The 14,651-nt window shown below is 31.9% G+C and overlaps 1 protein-coding gene across 2 annotated transcripts in view; it reads left to right on the top strand.

Moving 5' to 3' along the window:
* Window positions 1-302: 302 nt before the first annotated feature.
* LOC129798145 (signal transducer and activator of transcription 5A-like) overlaps window positions 303-14,651 on the top strand; it is a 52,944-nt gene continuing 38,595 nt past the window's right edge. For both annotated transcript variants that reach the window (XM_055841141.1, XM_055841142.1), the window contains exon 1: window positions 303-461. The gene's annotated coding sequence lies outside the window, so the exon portion shown is untranslated. The remainder of the gene's footprint in view (window positions 462-14,651) is intronic.

The raw sequence follows: 14,651 nt of genomic DNA on the forward strand, positions 1-14,651 counted from the left end.
TTTATGATTTTTTGAGGTTATGGAGGCGCTGGAATTGAAGTTTTGCTATAAATCGCAGTTGTATGTTGCAATTGTTTGATTTATTTGAAGTCTTTGTAGCAATCAATTCGAATTGAATATTTTGGAGGGGTTTTTAGGTATAAAATGTTCATATTTCTTATTATTTTTCTTTTTTAAAGTTCATTAACGCGAGTATACGCACGAAAACCATGTGACGAGATCCGTTACAATTTGAATTGGAAGGGTTTTCGAACGAATTTCGAAAACCCTTACCCAGAGGCGCTGAAGTCGGCCATCCATATCAAATTCCCCACTCCGCCATTATTCACCACTTGACCATACACGAAAGAAGCAAGTGCAAGATGATGAAGTGAATTTAGTGATTTTTCATGTGAAATTGTGGCATAAAGTGAGGAAAAGTGTGTGAAAAGCATTCATAGTGAAGCAGTGTTCTGGAAAATGTAAGTTTCAATTGACTTTCTCATCCCTATTCCCTGTAAATTCGCATGGAATTTTACTGCGCGTCTCCGCGTTCTGTCACGCAAACCCACCACAAAAAATCTTCAAGAGAAAAATTCAGCAAAATTTCTCTTATCGCAGCAAGAAAAGCCACCAAGTTTCCCTGAAAACTACACTTGAGTCACTATCAGTGCAACAGGAAGGGATTTGGGTGTGAAAAAACGGGAAAATTGATCAGGAATTCTCACGATAGGAGATTCACTTTTCTCGCGAAAATGGCAATAAATTCCGCACCGATATTTCCTGATCCGTCTGCCGCGATCCGTGGTGCTTTTCTCGCGAGCTGCTTTATAAGCTATGATTACAAAAAAGTGCCACAGAATATAATTAATTCCACGGCATTTATCTCACATTTCACTTCTATCGCGACCGCGGCAAACATTGCAGAAATTGTTGTAGCGCTTTCCCATCGATTGACATTTTTTCTCTGCCATGGAAAAGCTATTAATTTTTCGCAAAATCTGCCTGATGGAGACCTTGATATATGATGGAAAACAGCCCGCTAAAGGTGTGTGAGAGCAAGAGAGAATATTATGCAATGCCAGGGATGTAGCACCCACGGAAAGCGTGCCCTCCCACGCACTCAGATTCTAAGTTAGGCTTCAAGGGTTCTCGTGAACAGTGATTCTTTCATTAGCCAAGTGGAAATGTGGTTTTATTAAACTCGAAATCTAGTAGTCTGATAGGGACTCTAAATAATAGAAGTTATAGTGGTGCTATTCCAATGAAAAATGAACATGTTTTTATTTTAGCACATTACTTACTGTCCTCCAGTGCTTCTCTACATACAGTAGGTGTCAAAAGTTTGTTGCCTCACGTATGATCGGGAAACTGGGTACAAAAAATTATAGAAAAAATTACTTCTTCGAATTTTTCTTTTTGCAAATGAATTTCCTTTAATCCGTAGATCTCATTTTCCAAAAGTGGATAATTTTTAATTTGTCAAAAGTTTGTTGCCTCATTTGAAAAAGTAATTCAAAATGGTCAAAACATGCAACCAACTTAATATAAACCAGTTACATTTGGAATTTATGTCATTTGAGAGGCAATATTATTGCAATATTATTATTGATAAATAACAAGAAATAATCTGTTTTTTGATAATTTATAATTTAGATTAAAAATTGAAAATTACAAAAACTTAAAAGGTGGGAAATTGTCCAGACATACTGCGGGAATGAATCTTCGTCGTCAATTGTTTAATTTTATAGAAAATCTCTACAGGATATACATAAAATCGTCTGAAAAATTATAAGTAGGGGAGGGTTTCGCACCTTCGTAACGTCGCAGGTTCGTAAATGTTGATTTTTTTCCAAGTTACTAAATAAATATCATCCATGGTCATATATTCTTATAGCTAATCCCACATCTCACATTTCCGGACAACCTTGGGAGCCTAGGCCTTTTTTCCTGGGTTCTAGAAGCAAAAATAAAAAATGGGCCTAAAATCGCAATTCTGATGTGTATTATTTTATGCATTTTTTCACGCTTCAAGAGTCTTTTCGAAGAAAAACAACATTCCAAGTTATATAAGGTTTATCAGGGTTAATATTTACCGTGAAAATCTTTCGCTAGAAGGGGGTGGAATTGTGGGCGAAGAAAAGTTCACAAAGATTGCCTCCAGTGCAGGTTCGTAAAAATATCAGTCAAAATCATTGACTACCAACTCTGTGAATTCCAGACAGTTTTGGGACACACTGTGCACGATGCTCTGGATATTTTGACCCATCCAGAGATTCCACTGAACAATTTGACAAGAAAATGGTGATATTGCAACGATTAGAACATCTTTCAAGAAAATCTCGAAGAAAAACACGCACTTCCACAGCAAAGTGAGACTTCATCAGATGCTTTCGTTTCGCTTCTGTCAAATCAAACATTAAGCCTAAATCTGCTTAAAGTAGGTGTGATTCTTTCATTGTCCATACGGTGCGTTTTAAGCATTTTTCATACAATTTGCTTTGTTTTCAAGCGGAGTTTTCCTCATTTAACTTTAAATTAATCACTGGTAATTCTAAGAATCACTGATGTTCAAAAAATGTTCTGTAAGACAGATTCGAAGTATTAAGAAATTACGAGGATTACAATAGGTGTGATTGCTTCTTTCTGATTTGTGCAGTGATGAAACTAGACTGTTTAAGGTAGATGTGATTCTTTTGTTGCCACTTCAATGCATTTCGAGTATTTTTCATAAAATTTTCCTTGTTTTAAAGTGAAACTTTCCACATTTCATTTTAAATTGATGGGTGGTCATTTTTGAAATCAGTTGTGTCCGAAATATGTTCTGTAAGACTGTCTCTCAGAGGTGTCAGAGAAAATCCGAGGACTACAATAGGTGAGATTATAAGAGAATCACACCTAACCGAGCTCTGAACTGACTGTCAGAATGCAGGGAAAACATGGTTTTCCGATTGCAAAAAACATGTGTTAGAAAAATAGCTTAAAATTGATCTTTTAATGCGTGATACCTTCTACAAACAGTGAAAAGAAGTAGATGAAAGTTCCATCTAAGTAGTGATGCCCAAATTTTTGTTTCCGGTGTAACGTTTCCGGGGAAAATGAGGCCTACAGGGGTTGGAAGAAATGGTACGAAGCATTCCGGTACCGGATACATTCGTAAAAAATGCTACTACATTTTCATTTTCCTGTAGAGGAAAATCCAAGGACTTCCAGCAATTTTGTGAGGCAGAATTATGAACCCAATATGTGAGAGATTTTTTTGACATAGTGATATAATAGATTCGGTTTGTGTGGCATTCAGTAAAAAATCTTAAATCTTGGATTCCTTTTTTAGTACGAAGGTTCAAAACCTTCCCTATCTCTGATAGTGACCCTTTGATATCTGCTCAAAAAATTCACAGTCAGTTGGTTGCTGAAGAGACACAGATCCCTACTGTTACAAAAACAAGCCCATATTCAATGAAAATGGTAAGAATGTTGGGTGGCTCGCAATATTCCATTAGTTAGCTAGTCTAATCTAGATAAAAGGTTGTAGTTTGTTTTACATGTTTCAAGTAAATCTACCACCTTTTATTCAGATTGGTCTTGTTTATCAATGGAATATTGCGAGCTATCCAAACATTCTTACCATTTTCATTTAATATGGGATTGTTTTTTGTAACAGTAAGGACCTGTGTCCCTTCAGCAACCAACTGTCTTTCAATTTATAAGGCAGACATCATAAATAATTACAATGCTGTTATCAACTCTCTGAATGGATACCCTAGGTCTGCCAGTAGCGTTTTTCAGATGTACTCGTACCTCATCAGTATAATATTTGACCATTTTATGTATAACCTTTCGTAATTTTACATAAAATTTGGCAATTAACGACGAAGATTCACTTCGGCAGTATCTCTGGACGATTTTCCACCTTTTAACTCCTTCTAACTTGTTATTTTAAGCTAAATTATGAAATAACTAAAAACAGATTATTTCTTGTTATTTATCATCACTTTTATACACATCTATTTACCATAGACAATTTTGGAAATGTCCAAATCCACCATTGGCCTCTCAAATGACATAAACTAAAAATATAGCCGGTGTATTTTAAGTTAGTTGAATGTTTTTGACCATTTTAAGTAACTTTTTAAATGAGGCAACAAACTTTTGACGCATGAAAAATGAACAACTTTTGGAAAACAATTATTTTCTATATGTAATAAAATGAAATATTTTTTCGAAATACATAAACAAGATCTACGGATAACAGGCTAATAATTTGTAAATAGAAAAAAATTGAAAAGTAATTTTTTTCTATCTATTTTTTTAATCATTTTTTGCACCTGGTTTCCCAAAATACATGAGGCAACAAACTTTTGACACCTACTGTAATCGACTTTTCTTTGTACTGGTTCCTGTCATTACTGTTTTTTGGTTTTAGAACACAGCGAGGCCTAGAGAAAACAGGCAAGAATCAACACAAAGAAACTTTGATAATGTAGAACAGAGATGTACTAAAAAAGCATGCTCCTTTTCAGTGGAATAACACCATAACTTCCGGCTGTGAATTTAGTACATTTAGTTTATTTATTATTTAGCATTTAGTGTTTAGTGCATTTGAGACTCCTAAACCACCTAATATTTTTACTCATTAAAAAATATTTTGAAAGACAGAGTACAGTAGACTCTCTCTCAATTGGGCATTTGGGGCAAAATTTCATGCGGTTTATCGATAGATTTGGGCGTCAACGTCTTTGTAAATTCCAAAAAAGCGCTCAATTATAAAGAATCACGATAAAATATGAAGAACTACAGCGAATTTGAGCGAATTAGCTTCATAATTAAACGTGAAAATTGTGAACAAAATTTCTCGCCCGATTGAAAAAGAGCCGATTGAGTGAGAGTCTACTGTAAACGATTTACTTTTAAATTGCTTTCTTTAACTAAGATTACGTGACAATGTGTTTTGATTTCGAAATCGTTCTGTAGGAGAAAGTACTCTCCCTTCGAACGTTCATGCCTTCGCATAATGTGACATTTCTTAAAATTTTCTCTTTTTTTTTATTAATTATATCTAAAATTAAAAACACATACAGTTGTCGACAAAATAATAGAATCACTCCTGAAAACCTGGGTTTCTGGACTTATGTGAACTTTTTTCTAGTATGATAAAAAAATTTACTTTGGAAATGTTTAAGTAATTTCCTTATGTCGAAAAGTACATTAGTGGCCGCAAAAGGTCTGTATTTTAACTCAGAATGCGTCAATACGGGAAAGGGCGTTACCTTCGTACGACTCAAGCTTCGAGCAATTCATTTTTTTCAATGTGTTTTAAATTAATTTGGCTCATTGCAATATTACATTTTAATAGCTTGTCCAATGCCCCAAATTTCTAGAAAAGAGCCATGGGTCAAATCCATTAAGAACATAGAAAAAATTGAGTTGTCCGAAAGTAGTGCGCTTTCCGCTAGTGACATTCTGATTGGACAGAAAATAGAATCACTCTCGCATTTTTTCACTTTGCACAAAGTTGGCAGCAATACAATAGCTCGAAAACCGACCGAATCACAGTTGGCACGCATCGAAAATTGCTAGAATTGCCTGTACTACGATTCAGAAAGCAATTAATACGAACAGTAATATCTTATCGTATTACTCCACTACAGTGTACTCTTTCTAAAACACGTGATATTCCATTTGAAATTTTGCATACTATATACCTCTCTTTCCGACTTTTCTTATATGTAACTTAACTAACCTCTTTTTGAAGTCAAAGAAGAGTATGTCAGATCCCCAACATTTTCTAATAAGTAATGTAGAATCATAGTAGTTTTCCCTTTCTGTCTGATTTTCAATAGCTGCGAATTCCCATTGTAGTCATCCAGAAGAGAAAATCCGTCTTTGCAGCAGCCCCAAAAATGCGCCATGGGTTATTTTATTTGGCAGGAGATAGGTTCCGTGAGAGATTATTATAATTCACACACAATTAACATCCGTTTTATGTTCATGTGTTCCCATCACCGGACGTCCCCTGACTCTCACATCCCCGTCTGGAATCCCCCACTTTTCGAACAATATATACTTTTGCAATTGCGCCAGAGAGTTGTGGTTGGTTGGAAAAGCCCGTGAAAAGTGAGTAACACGCACCTGTTTGATTTTTTTTGTTCTGTTCCACTCTTCTCAATTCACAATCTAATGGGGATCTCCAGTTTCATTTTTCCGCCCTTCCGGGGCGCATCGGGTTTGGCAAACTTTTCTCCAAAATATAAAATTTTTGTTGAGGCATCATACTGAGGGCTTTTGTGAGAAAACTCTGGGAAATTGTGAGCAATTTATGATGAAATACATGAGAAATTCTGTGAAATTGAAGCTCAGTTTGGGGTGAAAATTTCAATAATTCTCAGTATTTGTGAGCAGTTCATCCGAGATTATATTAAATCTGGATATTCCATTTGAGCTAAATTAGATGTAAAGGGAAAACTTTAAATGCGAAAGTGAGTTACATTTTGAAGAAAAGTTTATGTAGATGCTCTGTGTGTTGAAAGTTTATCTGTGAGTTTTAAAGTTTACTTCAGTTATAGATATTAACTAACGGATATCGGTTGTGTAAATTCAAATTCCTTTATAAATTCCCTGTATCAATATTGATCTGTACTTATCGATTTTAAGAAGTTTTATTTAATAAGCATTGAAAATTATAGGTGGACTTCTTCATCTGCATTTACGCGATGTTTATTAATTGAATTCGTTAATTTTATAAACAAACTGCTGAGATAATCCTGTTGTCTTGGGTTATAAGTTTGGTTTTACTCCATATTGTTTGTTAAACAAAATAATTGTTTGAGTACACAGTAAAAAAATGTGTAAAATTTTACTACTATAATAGTGTAAAATCGACCATTTTAGTTGTTTAATTTAAAATTGTTTAAAAAATACACAACATTTTGGTAATTTATTGTCACGTGATTGAAAATTACCTCTATTATAGTTGAAAAATTTTCAACAATGTTGTTTAATTTGAAAATGTGTAAAATTTTAACATTATAATAGTGTGAAATCGGATAAATTAATTATTTAACTGCGATCTGTGTAAAATTTCTCACTGTTATAATCATAAAATTTTTTCAACAATGTTTCGTGAATTAAAACTGTTTGACAAATTCTAAAAATTCCACTATTTTAGTATGATTACAGTTTTTCACATTATTATAGTATGAAAAAATACACAACTTTATGGTATTTTTTGTCACATGATCAAAAATTAACACTATTATGGTTTGATAAAAATTTTTAATACTATTATAGTGTGAAGCCTTGTGTATTTCAACCAAAGTTGTTGAATTTTTAAACAAAAGTTGTTGAATTTTGAGACAAAAGTTGTTGAATTTTTAAACAAAAGTTGTATAAAAATTGTTGAATTTCCAATTAAGACTTATACTTCAGTCGAGATGTTGTTCATTGGGCGAAAGTCATATAGAACATCAAATATTTATATGCATAATAAGTATATCGTGAAGATCCGAGCTTCAGTTGTAATCATTTCGCATTAGGGGGATTCCGAGTACAGGAAAAACCAATAAAAATGTCTAAAAAGGCAAAAAAATCAAAATCTTCGAAATGAAAAGAAAATTCAACAATTAACAGAATCCAATAATTTTTGAGTTTACACATAAAAATTCAACAATTTTTAAATTACACAAGTCCAAATTCAACAACTTTAAATTAAACAATTTTAAATTAAACACTTTTTCAATATTTAACACTATAATAGTGTTAATTTTTATTATTGTGTATTTTGAAATTTCTGCGAGTGATCTTTCTAAGGTGATGGAAAAGCTTTATTGTACCCTAAATGCAAGAAAATTAATAATAATTTAACCATTTTAAATAAATTTAAACATTTATATATAAAAAATATCGAGAAGTTGGTATTTTCCTTTTCTTCCAAAAAAATCGCAAAAACGATTTTTTGCAATTCAAGTTACCCCCTAATTATGTGGCAAATTTGCAGTGTTGCTTTCCCAAATTTTATTAAATCGAAAAAAATTAATTTAAATTTTAATAACTCAAAAAATATATATAAAAGTGGTAAATGAAAATGTCAAAAAGCGTATGAAATTACATTGAAAAATAATCATAAGCCGGACTATTTCTTAATTTGTTTTTAGTGAAATTGCAATTAATGACTATGGGAAAATTATACAAAAAATGTGATGCATTTCAATTAGTTTAATAAATTATGAAGAGTAATAAAACATCGAACAATGCAATATTTTATTATTCTAGTGTCCTAATTAAATTGCTATATCTAAAAGGGTTTAACAATTGGTTTAATTTTTTTTCACTAGAAATAAATTCTACAAGAAATTTTGTGCATAAATCATAATTATTATTTTAAATAAAATAAAATGCCATTAAAGCTTATAAAGATGTTTCATAAACGGTTTTTCAAACAGGGTCTTTGCCGTTTTTTTTATAAGAATCACTATAATTTAAAAAAAAAATAAAAGCTTAGTAGCTTACAGTAGATTATGTATTATTTGGGTGAAATTGGTCACATAAAATTTAATTTATTCAGTAAAAACATATTAAAAAGGAAATTTTAAATGGTAAATGAAAAGATATTGTGAAATATTGTTAAGAAGGGAAAAAGGAAACTACTCTCGAAATTTATATTCGGTATAGAAGAATTTCTGGTCACCGGGTTATAATAAGCCCGGAGATAATAAGCTCTTAGTTTAATGAAACATTTTGAAAGGGTTGTAAAATATCCAGCTATTTAAAAAATATATGAAAATGGGACAAAGGTCGGCGTTTTGTAGATAAGAACGAATCTAATATGGTATAACTCAGCCTTAGCATTAAATACATAATAGAAGCCTTTGTTAACATCCTTAATTAAGTAGTTTGTATTAAGGACATGGAAAATATTTCACTAAGTCCACTTAATCAAGGGCTTTCAACTAAGCACATTTAAAGTGGTTACTGTAATGCACGCACATATAAGATATATTTTTAATTCTCCATGTTTTATTTTATTTCTCAAAAAAATCAAACCCTTTTACTTAATTGACAAAATGTACTACTCGCTCCGTTCCGAAAAAAGTCGTACGTTTGGGAACAAATCAAAGATTAAAGGAATGTTTTCAAGGACTGTTTTTGTTATTGGTATATATCTTATGTATGAACTACCCTCCATATTCAGGGGTAATATTGGGGTTCTGCCTCCACTATAAGTTAGATAACGAAAACATTAAAATTGAAGTTTGACTTTGGAAAACCGTGACATTACGTCATTGGCGAATGGAAGAAATGTTCTTCTGGACATTATCTGAGGCATATCGTCGGTTCCGAAGAAGACTATTGTAAGTCTACTTACAATAGTATAAAAAGATGGTATCATTGGATGCAGAAACCTTAGATCTATATCCCCACAAAATTTTATGTTGATTAAGATATTCCTGCAAAAGTTACATGAAAAAAACTTAAAATCAGCGTGCCGAATTATTGAGTTTTTTGCCCACAATTTTGCTACAATTAATTTAAAAGTAGTGTTAACTAGAAGATATTCAATGCGTAAGTATGATAAAATAGTTTCAAAAACTGAGAGTATACTAATTGCAGTAAAATTAAATAATAACTAATAAATTTTAGCTGTCAAACTTTAAACCTCTTTCCTGTAAAGTTTACATTCTGGACTTACAATAGTCTTATTCGGAACCGACGATATCCAAAAATTAAAGAAATCTTTCAAACAGTTTAAAAGATATTCAAAAAATATATATGTTTTTAGAAGAGAAGGGAAGGGTTTGGAGGAAAATAAAGGTTCATATGAATAATCCCAGGGTTGACTTATGGGGGTGCTCTGAATATTACAAGTGTCTATCTCTCATTATTTATCACCTAAATCTCATTTGAAAAAAAAAAAAATAGAAATGAGACACTTTTAAGATATTGGTTTCTTAACTTACGATGGTGGCTCAACCCCAATTTTATCACTGAATATGGAAAATAGTTCATACAAAACATTATTTGCAGTGCACAACTCATTTACCGTAAGACTGTCCCTCAATTTTATCCAAAATGTACAACTTTTTTCGGAACAAAATTATTTAACAAATGTACGACTTTTTTCAGAACATCTTAAATCTTCGAATATTCGTTTCCAGAATTTCACATCTTGAAATATTTGCGGGTTATATGTTGGATATCAAGATTTTGATTTACAGATCGACAGACACATGCCCTTTAAAAGCCTTTAAGATTCTAGAATTTTTGCGGATATCTCATTCATTTGGGGATAGTTAAAGTTCGTTAAGCTATTTAAATAGTATGTTAAAAGTGTGCATTCTAATGTAGTTACGGGAGTAATGATCAGTAAAATATTATTGCTTATTTTGTTTTCTAAACTTTCTGAACCATCTGAACAAGAATTTAAGCAATTTTCGATGCGTGCCAACTGTGATTCGATCGGTTTTCGAGCAGTTTTATGCCTGCTAACTATGTACGCAGTGGACAAGTGCGAGAGAGAGACAAGATAAAACATTGCTACCTTTTTTTGCTATTCTCGCAGATCAGAAAGTATTAATCTTAATGTTAATCTTATATATAACATTTCAGTGAAACGGATACAATCAGAAAAAAACCCGTAATGAACCGACCTTAAACTGATTATAGGGGACACTAGGACACTACCAACCGAACATGGGGTAACACCATACACTGAATTTTATTTTTAGAGTACTTGGACTATTACAATAATTTCTTCAGTGGCATCCCCATATAGTATTTATGAATTCACACAGGACTCGCCCTCGCTGAAGTCTAATAAGGTAAAGTGGTACAAGTTCGACAATAGTACAAGTTGGACAGGGTTTTTTTTCTTGATAAATTTAGTACTTCATTTTTATTTGTATATTTTTAATGCTTTAGTTTTCTAATTGGGTTTCTTGTGCTTAAAAACAAATTTTGTATTGTATTTATCAAGAAAAAAGCCATGTCCAACTTGTACCGGCGAATTGTCCAACTTATATCACTTTACCCTATCTAACTTAAAAATCGCAGTATTCGGTGCTACTACGTGTTCGATGGTGCCCCAGTTTCCCCTATAATAAATTTTTGCTTAAAATAATTTCAAATTTCTCCACTATATTGAGTAGTTTATAAATGATTTATTAATTCGTTTTTGAACACTTGAACATTAAAAATAACACAGTATCGAAAACGTATTGCTGAAACTCTTGAAAAAGAAGTCATTCCTTCCGAGTTAGAACGCTAATAAACTTTATTAATCTGGATGTAACAAAACTACTTTTAAGAACGTTTTATACCCAAAGCAAAGCACAATAACTTTATTTTATAAATATGTTTTCAAAATTGCTGGGAATGAGAATGATGACTAAAATATAGATCTCACTCGCTCTCATTGAAATGTCAAAAAAAATGTTTACTAAACAAAAATTATTGTGCGTTGGACATTTTACTTTGAGTTCAATCAACAAAGCTGGGATGCTTTGTAATTCCTTTATTTTATTGTAGAATTTCAAAATTATTTATTTTTCTTGATTTTGATCTTGATGTGAGTCTTAGAAATGGGCCCATTGTCCTAGAATATTCTAATCTTATTGATTTCTCGATATTATAGCTACACCTTCCTACTTCCTAATAAACATTATCGTGTTATATTGGTATTTATAGAAGCGTTTACAAGCGTCAAAAGACGCACTTTTCAACTCATTCTGCAATCTCTCACGTGCTGTTAAACTAATAGCAGATGGAATATATTTCCTTTTACACTGACCTTCTCTCACGAATTCATCTGCGTGTGACTGTATTTTGACTGCTGTAAGAACTACAAAGAGTTGTTGTTCAAGGTTTTCATCTCAAATGCTAAAGATATTGAAACTTATATGTGATAAAACAGACGCTACTTGGAGGAGTTTTGCTTTAGTATATTTATTGGGTTGTCACTGTGATGATAAAATGTTTTACAAAATTTAGTATTTCTTGTAAAATAATTTGCCTTGGTGTCTTCAAAGATGCCAATAAATTCTGTAAGAACATTTCATGCTGAGAGAAGATAATGGCCTTGACTGCCTTGACTTGCTTTTGAAAAAATGTGTTTTTTTTTCAATATTTGTAAATACACCTTTTTCATTTTTTTTTAAATTATCTCAATCGTTTTTATCTTCAATTCGATGATTGTGCTAAAAATGATTATCACTTCGTGGTAAATTTTGATAAAGAAGACAATATACAATTACCAATTGAAGGGGTTATATTTGAGATATAACAGACACAATGATTAAATTTCTCCATAAAACATTTAAAACTTATTTCTCTGAAATTATTTAAGTGAAAATATATTCATTAGTCTCGCCTGAATGCGATTCAACTGTTACTGTTGTTTTACAAAGCACACACAATTTAGAATATGTATGGTTAAAGACATGTCTCAAGGGCTAAACAGAACCATGTTGCACCATTTTGAGAAAATGTACAAGAAAGTGAGCAGAGTCAGTGAAAAATATACACAAAGAATAAATTGGGAATTTGTATAAAATAAAAGTCTTTGGCGGTTCTTCTCTGTTTTGTATTTCTTTGGAGTGTTATTCTTGTTTTTTTTTTTGGAGGGGAGAAGTAAAAAAGAAAAAAAAAGGTTTTACTGCTTTATAACTTTATTGGACAATTTTCTAATTCTCAGAAATCCTCGTCACAGGAATTTGGAAGTCATTTCCCCATTACATTCACCTTTCCTTTACTTCATTGCCTTTACATTTTATGTTCTTTTTCCCTCGCGTTCTCACTTTTTTCTGCCTCTCATTCTACTTTATTTATTTATTTGCCGTATATGACAATTTTTACTATAATCGGACCTAATTCCATCATATTTCTGGTCGTTTTTCAGGAATATGACTTTTGGTTCAAATAAATGAGACATTTATTGATATTGATATTTATTATCAGAAAAAAAATGAAACAGGGGAATATTGATAATTTTTTTTCCGTATATTTACTTTAATAAGAACTTATAAGATTGACTTATCTAAATAAATGAGGTCAATATCCGAACACAGTTGTATGCAAAACAATTTGCGCAACAAATAAAATTATTAAATTTTGATTGGGGGTAGTGGGGAACCTTTGAATTGGGGCAGTTTTAAAATTGTTTTTTTTTTAATTTTAAAATGGAACTGAACCTTATCGTCAATGTAATTTAGCTTCGCAATCGGTGTGCAGAGCTCATTACGGTAAGGAAAGCCCTATTTCAAAGGTGCCCCAATTCAAAGCTGCCCCTCTTTCCTTTAAGCTATAGCAAAAGACGTGTTTCTATTTATTAATCCATTATTTTATTTGTCAGGAAATCAGAAGCAAAACGATGTGCATAAGAGGTCCTTCGGGAGACTTCTCCTTCCTTAAATTTCTTGAATGCTTTCAGCTTTTATTGAATTCATTTGGATAATTCATTTTTCTTAAAAGCAAAGGACGATGAGACTCTAATATTGTCTATATAGGGGAATGTGGGACAGTTCTAGTCTTGTATAACTCTTTATTATTTTCAAATAATCTATACCCAAGAAAAACTAGCTCGGTTTAGTTAGTTGAATATAATTCGTAAACGTTTGGCAAAGGACTTTAAAAAGACTTTACCTTTTTCAGAAACTACCTGCTCATTATTACCCCTATCACTATAACGCTCCTGTTGTTGTTTTGGTTAGTTTTCTTTAAATTTCTTGCAAACTAAAACATTGTGACTTCAATGCTAAAGAAATCTATCTAACCAGAAGCTACTGCAGGCTTATCTTGGAGTTATTTTATCTGAAATGTTGAATTTTTGCTCTAAATAATTTGATATAAAGATAACAATATTATCTTCTAAATTCTTGTAAACCAATAAAAAGTATTTCTTGGTATTACGGGTATTACTATTAGTTATGATTAATTTATAATCACAGCTTTTGCAACCATGTAATTCAGTTTATTATTTCCTATATAAGCGCATATGCACTGTAAAACAAATATGTTATGAGCATTCCTAATTCCGAAATTGACTAACCAACAAAAAATTTTCTCGAATTTCATTACCATGACTTTCTTAATCCATTAGAACTATGTCCTAAAAATTATTGGAGTTCTATACAGGGGTGACATGATAACTTATTTTCGATACTATCGACTGTCGATTCTTAAAAATTTGAACGATAGTAAGACTTCCTGTAACTGAAATAGATATTTATAAACAATCATATTCTTTTAACAATGTCACAATGAATGGCCCAACAATGCGTAAAAAGGCGACATTCACTTTATCTACGAGATATAGATTTATCGATACTATCGATTCGATAGTGTTGAAAAGTTATCATTCCACCCCAGATTAATGGTGCTATTCCAATGAAAAATGAACACAGTTTTGTAGCATTTTATTGTTTTCAAGTGCGTCTGCATTATCGACTTTTCGTTCTGTTGGTTTCTGTCACGACTTTTTCCCCAGTCCTTGTCGTGTTATAAAACCACGAAACAGTCATGACAGGAACCATTACAAAGAAAATGTCGAACATGTGGAAGCACTTAAATACAGTAAAATGCTGAAAAACGTATTGATTTTTTTTCATTGAAATAGTACCATAATAAATTATTATTGTTATTATTATGCCCAGCGCACAATAAATTTTATATTTATTTAC

This window comes from Phlebotomus papatasi, chromosome 1 (genome assembly GCF_024763615.1).
Source record: "Phlebotomus papatasi isolate M1 chromosome 1, Ppap_2.1, whole genome shotgun sequence".
NCBI classification, from domain to species: domain Eukaryota; kingdom Metazoa; phylum Arthropoda; class Insecta; order Diptera; family Psychodidae; genus Phlebotomus; species Phlebotomus papatasi.